Below are 14,133 nucleotides of genomic sequence, written 5' to 3'. Positions count from 1 at the left end.
GTTTTGTTAAGTGTATACCTCTCACTATTGTGCTTTCAGGCCCACATGCCTGCATTCTAGAGTAGAGGAAAGGTTTTTATAGGACTCAAGCCTGACTTGGCCAGATTCATTGATAATTCAGGCAGTGACACCAGGCTGCCAGGGAGGCTCAAATAGCACTCAGCAGTGATATCACTGCTGTATTTCCAGTGACTCCACAGTCATGGTGGTTTCATCATTGATGACTGGAATCCTATTTCAGTCTTTATGATAGTGTCACGTCTTCAGTGTCTTCTGAGGCCTTCCACCCACCCACCTGATGTGTGTCACCCGTCATCTATGCAAGGATTGGGCTTGACTACATGCTGAGTCTCTGGGCTCCCAGGATAGCCTTGCTCTGGCAGGTTCTAACCAGAAGAGAGCAAGCATGGTCCCCACAAGGCGGGCAGTGCCTCTGTGCAGTTGTATGGCCCAAGCAGAAGCAGATAGGGTCCTGCTTTGAGGCCCCTGAAGCCCTGCAGATAACCAGGAAGAGAGAGGATTCTGTAACATGGCAGCTGACTCGAACATTTTGATGAAGTTTTTCCAGGAGCATGGGAACATTAGCAAAAGACACAGATGGTAGAAGTTGGAAAGCAGCCCTGGGAAGGGATGAAGCTGGAGTGTCCCTCAGCATGGCATCCCCTGGCTCCAGAACCTGCAGGTTGGGCCCCACCTGAACATCACAAGATGTCAGGTGTCTTACTTTCTGACATAGGTGAGACCTCAGGTAAAGGAAGTTAGGCTCCTGGGGTGGGCATTCTCATGGGATGTTCAACCCTTCTAGGATGCTGGCTTTATGGGCTGAGGAAGCTGGGCTTTGGGCAATCATGGTCGACAGCAGACCATGATCAGCACATACAGAGATCATCCTGTATGTTTTGCTCTGATTTCCTGCCATGATTGACTTGCAAGTTGTTCTAGAAATGTTTCTTGCTTGAGTCACTAGAAAAGGGATTTCTGGTGTGGCACTTGCCAGGCCTCAGTGTGTGGGAGATGCTTCAATTTCAGGTAGCTCTTCTCTTCCACCCATTTTCCTCTAGTCTCTTCCTTCCATCTTTTAGTTTCACCTCTTGGCCCATCTTAGAGGGTCTTTCAGAGCTAAAGGACCCCATCATCTACACAGCCTTTCTGCCTTCACAAGCAACTTTGAACTTTTGTGTCCCTGGCATTGACATGTCCTTGAGAATTTACCCTTCCCACATCAGACTTGCCCCATGAGAAGTGGGAGCCTTGGTGCTGTTCATGTCTGGTGTCTGCTCCTGGCTGTGTTGTTCCTTCACTGGTGATGATGCAGTCTACATGAATGAAAGAGATTGACATGGAGGTCTGGGTGGCCTGGTTGCCCAGGGAAAACTTGAGAGTGGGCTACTAATTATGCCTTGATACTCCTGAAGGAGAAATTTTACCTTTGCTCATTTCAGTCACTCCAGGAAGGACAGTTCATTTAATTGGCACTTCTGCAGAGATAGAAGTCCGTTCTTACAGTCTAGTCAAAGATTTAGAAGGATCTGGTTTTTGCTGAGTATATAGGAATTTGGCCTGGGTCTTTACCTTAGCCACAGGTCCTAAGTTGCGGCTAGGTCTCATTGTGAGGTAGCACTAGGCCTGGGAGCAGAATTGAGGTCACAGAGCCTGATGTCAAGGTGGGAAAGAATGAGAGATTGTGGAATGAAGCAGCTTAGGGTGGGCAGAGGAAGAGTTTCCAGAGACCAGGTTGTTCGCGGCCTGACTGGCCAGGAAGAACAAAGCTGCAACAGGATACTTCCGCACACGTTTATTGGGAGAGGTTGATTGGAGAGGCGAAGTGACCCCAAGCCTAGAACTGGTGCTGCTTATATAGGCCTAGGAGAGGCATTCTCTCATCTGATTGGTTAACTTGTCTCTCATCTGATTGGTTAACTTGTCTCTCATCTGATTGGTTAAATTTGGTTAATTCTCAAAACCTCATCTTGGCAAAAGAACCTTTACTGCCTATGTATGTGGGGGGGCCAGCAGTAGCCAACTGCCACTCAGCAACTGCCACTCTGTAACTGCCACACTGCAACGGCTTCCTACAACCAGGCAGGAGCCAGCAGAGACTCACTGAGCAGGGAGCACATGCCATAGCAGTACCTGCTGCATCTCTGCTCCAACTTACCCTCCAAGCTCTTGGGGGAGATGACTGCTGAGAACTGGGGAGTCACTGTTCCATTTTATGCTGCAGAAGAGGGAAGAGTGAACTCATCGTGGTTCAGATAAGAACTCTTGTGGTTGCTACAGGAGGCATGGAGGTACAGTCTGCAGCCCGGGTTGGATGAGGTCAAGAGGCCTGGTAGGCAGAGTAGGGTCAGCCCCTATTGTCCATGGGCCCACAACTGCCCTGACCTCAGATATCCTTCCTATTTCATGCACCATTGATGCTTGAACCCTGCTATGACATTTCCTACAAGGTAAGGCCCAGGCCTCGGGGTCACTTTGGAGATACTGGTAAGCATTATGCAGAGGTGTGGCAAGTTCCTTGTAGGTTCTGAGTCTGTTCTACTACCAGCTATCTCTACAGGCTAGACTTAGAGATTAGACAGAGGATGGGCCCAGTGACTGACAAGGGGAGCCCAGGAAAGCGAAACCCCAACACCAGTGTTCCTGGACTCAGGCTAGTGACAGTGGATGCAAGGAAAGTTTCATTGGGCCCTATCATTTATACAATGCTTCTTTTACCAAATTCTGTGGTTTTCAAAGCTACTGTATGAGTGAGAAAGAAGGAATCCTTTCAAAGAAGACTATGTCTATGGGAAGTGAAACAGTTTGTCCACAGATGGGCCCAGAGATAATCCTCCAAATCTGGATAGCACAGTTCTACTCCCCATATGCTCCCCTCTATGAGCATTTTATGTGGATAGCTTCATTTTACGTTTAGAGCCTACAATGTATCCACAGTTTTGATTGTTTCCCTGTCACAGTTCTGCAACTCACATCCTCAAACACAAAGCTTTCCTTACTGAGGAACCGGGCCAGCAAAGTCACCTTTGTAGAGGAAGGGCAGAGCCTAACTTTCATAGTACATTTTTCTTCATATTTTAAGGATCAGGGTTCCATTCCCTCCCTTGTCCCTGAGGGAGCTTCTTGCTCCCATTATTCCTGGGCAGTTCAACTTCCTATGTTGCCAGGATGATCTATGTGTCTTTCTTTTCCTTTTGCTTCTTTGTTACGTGGATAAATAGTTCTACAAGTTTCAGAAACTCACTCCTTGTCCAGAGAGTTCCAGTTTCAGCTAGGTGCCTCTGCTTCACCACACATTCTGAAGATTTGTGTAGACCACTTGGGCCCACACCCTTCCTTGTCCCTATTTCCAGTTCCCAGGACTGACGCTCTGTTTTCTGAAAATTTCTCAACTGTCCCCTGATTTTGAAAGTGAAAATGTCAGTAGAAGGGAAGAAGAACCTTGTTTTCCCCCGATTACCCTGAATATTTCTCAGAATTTTCCTTTTTCTAGGTAATAGTGAAGCTTCATCTATTCTAAAGTTTAGCATGGTCTCCACTGTCCCAGTAGGTGGCGCTAAGGCTCACTCACTCATGGAGAACAGGGTCTGGCAGTGTGCAGAGCCTGTGATAGGTGGAGCATTGCCTATGCCTGCCTGTGTCACTAAATGTCCTCCATAGAGTCCTGTTAGATGGGCCACTCAGCCTGAGGCTGAGAGAGCAGACTTTGCTCTGTATTAGTGACATGTGGATTCACAACACCAAGGCCTCATCAGCAGCTTATTGACCCTCTTGTGGCTGCTGTTGGGCTCATTTAATCTATGAAAATGCCTTACCATCTCTGATGGCTACCCAGCATCTGTGACCTCAGAGGCTTGAAGGAAGGCAGCACATACCTGACATATTTGACAAACAGAAGACTCTAGCAAACAACCCAAGTGTCTTGTACACTCCTGCATTACAGTCTGCCTGTCAATCAAGCAGGCCTGACACAGGAAATTGGCAATGCAAGGGTGGATTTTGACTATATGACTTCCTGTATCTCTAAAACGTGGTTGTTGGATGGTTTTACTGGGCAAAGTACTCAGGCGTACATGTGTAGAAGAGAATCCTGTTCTCTAATTACGGATAGATAGTCTATCTGAGTAACCACACTGGCAATTTTTGTGCTCATCTCACTGATCCTAGCTAGTGTGTTGATTCATAACTACATCACCTGCTTGAACGTTGGAGATGGCTTTACTGATGCACAGGAGGGGGTAGGTAGCCCTGGCCCAGGCAGCAGACATGGTGCTGTCGATATGTAGAAAGTTCTTTTGAAAGTGCTAAAATGGGGTAAAGCAGAAACAACTGGGTAGGATTGTCCTTAAAATACCATGACTCTGTGGTGGTCACAACCCAGTGACAGGTATATTCCTACCTCTTGCCCTATCATGTGACCTACATGAGCAGCAGTACATGAGTATGGGACTGTTAGACATTCTCCTTTGTGAAGCAACTGTAAGCTGAGTAGGCACAGTCACTGGCTGCAGCAAGCTTTCCTTAGTGAGGGAGGTTCTCAATGTCTACCTTCTAAGGCTGTGAGGAATTCATGTGATGCACAGCTACCTAACCAGGTTATCAATGACCAGGGCACTCGTTTCCCAGAACATGCTTATATTCCTGGGAACACTATGAGGCAAGACACTCATCTGCTGTATAACCATGAGGTAGTAAAGTTGGTACCCAACTTGGCCAGTTGGACTGGCCAAGCATTGAACCTCCCAACATGACTGTCCCTTATGCAGACCAGGGAGCTCTGGCAGTTTCCCCAAAGACTGACCCTGTCCAAGTTGCACCCAGATTATCCACTGCCAGAGCTGATTGGTGAGCAGAGCATTTCTGTAATATACAGAACGCCTCAGGTCCCAGATAGTAGGCTTCCCATGTTTTAGTATGCTATGTCACCTAGCATTTATGTTCAAGGCTATTCTTGTTCACTGGCTGTATTTCAGATTTTCCATAAATTTTAATTGTGTTGCCACTGTTCTTGTGTCCTAAGCATGGTTATTTTTGGAATCTAGCTTTTGTTTTCCTCTTGAGTGTGTCTGGGAGGATTTCTGTCTGAGAAGTATATCCTGGACTTTCATAAGTCATCACTGTTACTTTGTTTTCACTGGTGAATTTTACCTTTCCATATCAGAACATATTAGTGAGTGATGGGGGTCACCACCCAGGGGGTAGAGGTGCTTCTAGGGGTGAGGCTCACTGGGGATACATGAATAAATGACTTGCAGCCTGTGTAATTTTTATCAGTATCCTGTAGCGGGGGGGGGGTTATAGTGTGTATTCTTTGCCTACAGTAATGTTTAAAATAATCTCTAATATTCCTGGAATCAAACACTTAGTTTTGATCTTAATAGACTTATCCATGTCTCCAAGTCAACAATTAGAATCCCGGCATCTCTGTATTCCTCTACACAGCGTCCCCCATGATCCAGGGCCTGATGTTATGGGCGTTATTTACCTACTGTGTGTTATATTTTGACAATAATTTTGTTTGTTCCTCTCTGCTGTGGCCATCTAGCTATTTTATGTTAAGTAGCCCCAGGCTCAGAATTATTGCCATCGATCTTTTGTAGGTCTTTGAGTTGTCTGACTTCCCCAGGTTTGTGTTACACATCTGCCATCTGCTCAGTGATGGAAAGGAAGCTCAAGGCTTAGCAGTAAAGGTTACCATGGAGCAGAGCCAGCGAGAAACTACATTAGGGCTGAACAGGGATGAGTGTCACTGCCTCAGGGATACCGCAATGCAAACAGCAGAGGTGAAAGCAGTGGTGGGTGCCTTAACTCACCAGCACATCCAGGTCTCTGCCCACACAAAGGCTTTCCACATGAAGTGAGTGCTGCTGTGATCTTTGGTGGTGACTAGTTAAAAGATGTGGTGCCAATTTTTACTATTATTTTCAAACTCAATGAGAGAAGAAATATACATATATTCTACCAGGAATGTCCACTGTCTTAGTTAGGGTTTTACTGCTGTGAACAGACACCATGACCAAGGCAAGTCTTATAAGAAACAACATATAATTGGGGGTTGGCTTACAGGTTCAGAGGTTCAATCCATTATCATCAAGGTGGGAGCATGCAGCATCTAGGCGGGCATGGCACAGGCAGAGCTGAGAGTTCTACATCTTCATCAAAGGCTCCAAGTGGAAGACTGACTTCCAGGCATCTAGGGTGAGGATCTTATGCCCACACCCACAGTGACACACCTAATCCAACAAAGCCAAACCACCAAATGGTGCCACTCCCTGGCTCAAGAAAATACAAACCATCATATCTAACTTTTTTTTTTTTTGGTTTTTGGAGGCAGGGTTTCTCTGTGGAGTCCTGCCTGACTCTGCCTCTGCCTCCCAAGTGCTGGGATTACAGGCTTGTGCCACCACTGCCGGGTGCCATAATTTTTTTAAAAAGAACTTTCACTTTTAGATGGACGGTTTCATCTTTCCGTCATAAATTCTTTAAATACCATGGAGCAAAAAAGTATTCTGGAGTGGCACTTGGCATTTGTGAGCATACAACTCTAATCACTGAGTGACTGACTCAAGCAAAATTAAACATGCTGGCAGTGAGTCAAGTCATGTGTGTCAAGGACATTACAGTGCATGCTTCGGTGTTGTTTAGTATTTAGGTTTAAATATCATCTGTCTGAAAACTGTTTCTGTAAGTTTAGCACTGTTGGTAGACGATCAAATGTAGCATTGACCTTAACTTCCTCTTTGAGAAAAGTAATCCTATTGCTGTAATCATATTCTCATTTTGAGAGAAGTCATCATGTTTTCAGTGTAAGTTATTGCTTCCTAGACACAGAAACAGTTTTGCTTTGTTTTTTCAGTTCTGGATCCCAAACACAGAGTTTTTAGCATGACAGGCAAAACACTCAACACCTGAGGTATGTATCGAGCTCTAAAAGTTGTAGAGAAAGTTCAAAGTGTGTGTTTCACCACTGAACTCTAAAGAGGAGTTAGGGTTCCTACTACACATTGCCACACCCTTTCATTATCTCCCCCTTGAGTGTGGAATGGACCAATGATGATTGAAATGAATCTCAACAAGCAAGCAGCTAAGTAGACAAATGAATCGACTTTAAGAAAGTTGTTAAGCAGTGCCACTGAGGTTCTCAATGTCCAGACAGCTTTCTTGAGCTCAGTGCAGGATTTAAGACTCCCTTTTCTTAGCTGGGCTTCTTCTCTCCCTCATCTGGGGAGCCTGACCCATATATCCTCTACTTAGGAACTGTCACATAGCCTTGGTGAGGTTACAGCTTCAGCTTCTTTTCTCCAATAAGAACCTGTTCATAAAATCCTGGAATTCCTCTACTTGCAAAGGAGACCTTCTTAGGTACCAGCCCTAGTCAATAATACTTACCCATCTAGGAAATCGCTAGCCTCTTTCCAAAGATTATTTGGTCCTGGATTTACACCAAATCAAGTTAGCTGCCTCTGTGAAGCTAATCCTGAAAGTCTGTCATGTACCCAGGGCCATCCTGTTCTTTGACTCTGTCCATTTATGTGGCAGCAGCCTCCAGGAGAATGGAGAACCACAGAATGTAATATATAAAAGAATTCTGTAAGAAAACTAGTCACATCTACAATGACAGAAAAATATTTAAAAATATTTAAATTCCTATGCCTCAGGTACTGACAGAGAATGGGATAGTTAAGAAAACTGGACTCCAGAAGAAGGGAAGTAAACTTTATCAGATTGGGTGTCAATAGAATGTCTTTCCAGGAGATTTACCATCTACCCTTCTTCCTAAGGTGCCAGTGACAAACTAAGGCAGGCCCGTGTCTGTCTCCAATTCTGCTGTACCTCAATGGAAAGTCAAACTCCTTGGGCATGTGGAACTGGTGAAAGCCCATCTCCCTCTTTACTTGGTTCTGATGTTGATCATAGGCTCTCAGGTCTTCAATCCCTGACTGCAGTTTTTCTTCAATCCCTCTGTATGTGAAGGGACAGTTATGCATCTCAGGGATTGCAGCATGGCCACAGCTCTTTCTGCCTGGTACTCTGCTATGATCTATGTCATACAGACCCTCAGAAGGATAGGATGAGCCACCTATCTGGGATGTCAGTGATTCCACTGTACACATATTTACCTTTGGTTGGTACCTTTCATTGTTTTCCAGAATCTGGACAAGAACACTCACGAGGGATTGCATTTCACCTACCATATTATAGATGACCTTGTATCTTGTTACAACCTCCTGTGTTTGGACAGTAGATGCTGGCGGGTGATCATTCTGTAAAGAATCCCCCAACCTGGTGTATTATCTGCTCAAGTTTTCATATTGTAATGGATTACTTCTGATGTTCTTCCAGGAGCATTTAGAAGTAACTTCTCCTTTTCCTGGTATCCAGGTTGTATCATTGAGCTGGGTGGAGCTTGGGATGGAAGGCCTCACGCCCCTAAGTCTTTCCTCCTGACATATGCCTGTAGATCTTACAATACTCTGCCTCTCTTCATGGTGATAAAACCACTTGGGATCCAACAGTTTGATTTTATCCTTCAGTACACTGATCTCTTTAGTTTCCACCTTTCATGTGTCTTCATGAGGACATCACACAAGCCCTGCAAAGCTTGGGTGTTTTGGCATGTATTTTGCAAGCTGGTCCGTGAGTGCTGTGAAAGCAAACTGACCTTGGCAGGATGTACTGTACTGGGTCCATCTAGATAATGTTTCACAAGCCAGGCTTCTGGCTGCTCCTTTGATATCAAGTCAACCTTACTGAATACTTGCGGTTTTAGACCTGAGTCCTGTGAGTGCTGTGTGGTAGGTTGTTGCGGCCTGCCCGCAGTCCACAACACGAACGGTTCAACTGAAAATGGCAGTTCTCTGAAAAGAGAGGAATCTAGACGGGGCGGAAGAAACAATGGAGCCAAGACAAGATTGTTATCAAAGCTCAATTTTATTAATTCCAGACACTCAGTTATAAAGGAAGGGGGAGGGAACCCAACTTCCCGCCAAGTAACCCAGGGTCCAGTAGCAGGACGAACACGTGTGTGCCTCCAGGCAGCAAAGGCAGGTTCCAGCAGTGGGCGTGGCAGGACGAATGAGCCGGTAGCTCCACCCTTGAGCAGGCAGGTTCCAGGCTGGGGGAAGGGAGGCCACATTTCCCCCCATTAGATAACAAAACAAAAATAAAAAAGGGGGTGGCCTGAGGCAGAAAAATTATCTATGTTCAATAGTTCTGCCTGAGTTTTTTTTAGGGCTAAAGAAAAAACCTGTTTCCGTGGGATTCCCTAACTTTTCCAATGGCAAACTGTATCTGGCTAAGACTGTCTTTAAAGCACTGAAGGAATAGCAGCACTGGGCTGTAGGCTCTGACTTTATAATGCTAATTAGTGCTGAATAGGTAGCTACCTGTTTGCATTTTAAGTAGGGCGTTGGAACCCTGGCTGAGTTTAACTAAACGATTAGAATAACACTGAGCTTATAATCCTCCGCAATTTTGGGTGACAGGCAGGGGAACAGGGAGAAGGGGGTAAGACTGGCTGGCTCCTAGTACAAGGCCAGTTGGCTTTTTTATTTTTTTGGGTGGGAGGCAGTGAAGGGCTTGCCCTTACGACAGCAAGGTCTCCAACCTCTTTCCCCCCTATTAATTAAGTTTAAATAGGCAATGCTTAACAGAGGTGATCAAATGATTCTTTTCATCCATAGATGAGTGGGCCTTTAACCTTGACTTGGGTGGACATTGACCTGACTCCTCCCGTGAGCATTGTAACAACTCACATCTGTGGCTCTTGGTATCTTTTGGGGAGGAGAGGCAGAGCCTTAAGTATTTTTGGTATTTAGCTGGAGTCAGATACCAACCTCTTTCAAATCAGGTGTGTTGCACAGGGAACTCAGAAACGGTCAAACTGGACCTTCCCTCCGCAGTAATCTCCTGCGCCAAGCGGTACCCATACTGTATTCATATGATTATGAATCAGTATCGCAATTCTGAGTTATTGCGCGGTCTCTATGTGAGACTTGTCAACCTCAGATTTAGCAAGGCCAAGATAAGAATTATGTCAGTATTAACACCATTAATTTTGGTTAAAATAGGAGCTGAAAGTCTTTCCTCTTTTTTCCTGTTATTCCCAGTAGCCTGAGGAACTAAGGACACCTTGCAGTAACAGCAAGGGTGAAAAGCCAGAGGCCAGCTAAGGGACTGAGCCCATCTCTATCAAAATAAGAACTAATCTTTGTGAATATATATGAAATTTCTACTTCCCTAGCTCTCCTGGTAAATCTAGATCTTATCTTAGACTGAAAAGCCACATGCTGGGATGTCCTTGGAAGGGAGATTAGCAGCACCACCTGTTTGCTCGTAGGGGCGGAGAACCGGAGAATGTAGATTGACCTGCTTGAGAAAAGGAAGAATTCTAAACAATGAGAGTGTAGCAATGTAAATTTTCTGTTCGGAGAAGTCAAGGTACTTTATTTAGATGCAAATTGTAAAACTAAAGTTAATCTCCTGCCTCTTGTAGGGGAATTGGCTCAGAGGAAAACAGTTTTTCTGAGAGCTTCCACTCCCAGCACAAGAGGAATTTTAGTCTTTAGAATGATACTTATGAGAAGAGACAGAATCTGTGTTTACCTGACGAATTAATCTCTCTGGTAGCCACCGTGCTTCATCTTTATCTCGTGAAAAAACACAAACCGAGCCTCTTCCCCAGATTAGAACTGGATCTGGACCCTTCCATTTATTAGTCAGGGCGTCCTTCCATTTTACCAATGCATAAGAATTAGAAGTAACTGGGTGCCAGTGGCATTCCGCTGCAGACTGACCTTTAATGTCAGTTTGCAAAAAGTTTAGGACAAATAAGGTAAAGGCAAGATGAGCCTTTGGTGACCTTGGGGGATATAGATGCCCCTCTTTTGTTTTAAAAAGCCAATTCTTTAAGGTGCTATGAGCACGTTCAACTATTCCTTGTCCCATGGGGTTGTAAGGAATTCCAGTTTTATGTTTGATACCGAATTCTTTACAGAATGTAATAAAGTTTTTACTAGAATAAGATGGCCCGTTATCTGTCTTAATGAGCTTAGGCAACCCCATGGTATTAAAGGCTTGTAGGCAAGATCAATTACGTTTTTTGAAGCCTCCCCTGTATGCAGGGAAGCAAAGAGAAATCCTGAACAGGTATCAATGCAAACATGTATATATTTTAGTTTTTCAAATTCTGCATAATGGGTTATATCCATTTGCCAAATATGATTAGGCATAAGGCCTCTAGGATTGACTCCTAGATGTGGCACTGGAGATAATGTAATACATTTAGGACATTGTTTTACAATCATTCTTGCTTGCTCCTTAGTGATCTTATGGCGGAGCCTTAGGGTGTGGCTAGAGAGGTGAAACCTTTCATGATCACGTTGGGCCAGAGCAACAGGATTTGAAACTAAAGCTTCTCCTATTAGAGCCCTGTCAATGCGATCATTACCCTCGGCCAGAGGCCCAGGAAGACCAGAGTGAGACCGTATGTGGCCAATATAAAACGGATTTTTCCGGGCAAGAATGATGTTTTGCAATTCTGAAAATAAGGATCCTGATGGCGTATTGAAGTTAAACGTGCCACAGGTTTCTAATAAGGGTACTGATTGAGCAACATATAAACTGTCAGTAAAAATATTAAAAGCCTCATGTACAGACTGAAAGACCTTTAGCACTGCTGTTAATTCGGCTAGCTGAGCCGAGAGACCAGGAGTCTCTACGATAACCTATTGATCATTAATAAGATATCCAGCTCGCCCTTTAGAGGAGCCATCAGTAAAAATCAATAGAGCATTATTTAAAGGCTGTAAAGAAGTCATCTTAGGAAATATCATATCATGTACATTTAAAAATTTTATTAACCTATCTTGAGGGTAGTGGTTGTCTATAATTCCACTAAACCCTATTTGTGCAAGCAACCAATCTGTACTATGCTGTTTCAGCCAAGTGTCTTGACTTACGCTGTAAGGCTGAACAATGATATCTGGCTCTTTTCCGAAATAAGTCAATGCCTGCCTTCTTCCAGTGATAATCATCTGAGCCACTGCTTCGTGATATGGCAAGATATTACGTTTGGGAGAAATCCTTGAATGTATCCACATTATAGGAAATTTTTGCCATAGCAGTCCCGTAGGCACATGAGTCGTATTAAAAATTAACAGGTGCAGCGGGAGTAATCTATATAGGTAACGAATTGCTCTTCAATAGACTTTTCCACTAGTTGTAAGGCCAGCAATCCTTCTGAGGTTAGGGATCTAGGGGAAGTGGGATCAGAACTCCCTTTAAGAATATCAAATAAAGGTTTTAACTCCCCTGTAGTAAGCTTTAAATAGGGGCGAAGCCAGTTAATATCACCTAACAATTTTTGAAAACCATTTAAGGTCTTTAAGTTATCTCTACGAATAACGATCTTTTGGGGAAAAACAGCTTGATCAGTGAGTCTAAAACCCAAATAATTATAAGGATCCTGAGTTTGTACCTTTTTAGAAGCAATTTGCAATCCCTTATCAGCTAGGGCTTTTTGTAAACCTTTATAACAAAAAAGCAATTCTTGGGGGTCCTTTCCCGCCATCAAGACATCATCTGTGAAATGAACGATGTAAATATTTGGCCATTGTTGTCTAACAGGCTGAATTGCTTTCGCCACAAACCTTTGACATAATGTGGGACTATTAGCCATCCCCTGCGGGAGGACTGTCCATTGATATCTTTTCATGGGTTCCTTGAAATTTACAGAAGGAACACTAAAAAGCAAATCTCTCACAATCCTTTGGATGCAAAGGGATGGTAAAGAAACAATCTTTCAAATCTATAACAATCTTATAATATCCCTTAGGAATGGCCACTGGGGAGGGGAGCCCCGGTTGTAAGGTTCCAATAAGTACCATGGTCTCATTAACTTTTCTTAAATCTTGTAACAGTCTCCATTTTCCAGATTTCTTCCTGATAATGAAAATGGGTGTATTCCAGGGAGAGTGAGACTCCACCAAATGTCCTGCTTCTAACTGCTCCTGCACTAGCAAAGAAGCGGCCTCTATTTTCTCTTTAGGTAAAGACCACTGATCTACCCACACCGGAATATCATTACGCCATTGAATTTTTTCCGCATGGGATGCAGGCAAGATAGTGGTCGCTATTGAAAATACTTTAAACCTCTCATGTTAGAGTGGGGTTTAAGATCCTCAAAGGTCTTAATTCCCTGTCCTTTTTTTACTAGTTCACGACCAGGCAGGAGTCCCTGCCTGAATGTCTGCTCAGTCACCATCTCCTTAGAACTGCACAGAATAACACCCATCTGTGACAACAGATCTCTTCCCCACAGGGTCACAGGCAAATTTGACATAACATACGGCTGAATCTTTCCTGATTTCCCTTCCTCATCTCTCCAGGTTAGCAATTTGGAACTACGTTTTGGGTTACTGGCGTACCCAATTCCTTGAAGGTGAGTCAAGGAAGCAGTCAAGGGCCAGTTTGAGGGCCAGTCCTGCCCTCTTATAATTGTTACGTCGGCCCCGGTATCTATTAATCCTTCAAAGCCTTTTCCATCAAGAGTCAATTTAAGGTTAGGTCTCTGATTTGTGATAGATTTCACCCAATTTACGCCCGAGGAGTCAAAATTATTTTGTCCTTCCTCACTTTCAAAGAATCTATACAGTGACTGGCGTAAAGGGATCAAAGTAAGTTGAGCAATTTTTTGATTAGCAGGTATAGTTATAACACCACAAGGGCAAGCGGCTATGATTTTAAGTTCTCCCTCATAATCATTATTTATAACACCTGGAAAAATCTGCAGGCCTTCTACAATAGAACTGCTTCGTCCCAAGAGAAAGCCACAGGTTTCTGTGGGCAGTGGTCTGAAGACTCCGGTAGGCAGAGTTTGGACTCCCATTTCTGGGGTTAATACTGCGTGGACAGTGGAACAGAGGTCCAGTCTTGCATTTCCTGGGTTTGACCTGACAAGCTCAAGAACTGATCTTGTTGGCTGGGCAGCAGATTTATGGCCCTATAAGCTGTCCTCTTTGAGTAACTCGGGGCCTGGGGCTGACCCCTTTCCTCGTTTCTCGGCACCGGGCGGCTCAAAACCCTTGGTTTATGCTTACAATCTTTTGCCCAGTGGCGGCCCTTCCCACACTG

Source organism: Mus caroli, unplaced genomic scaffold (genome assembly GCF_978045245.1).
Source record: "Mus caroli unplaced genomic scaffold, Mus_caroli_1 scaffold_15, whole genome shotgun sequence".
NCBI classification, from domain to species: Eukaryota; Metazoa; Chordata; class Mammalia; order Rodentia; family Muridae; genus Mus; species Mus caroli.
This window is presented reverse-complemented; position numbering follows the sequence as displayed.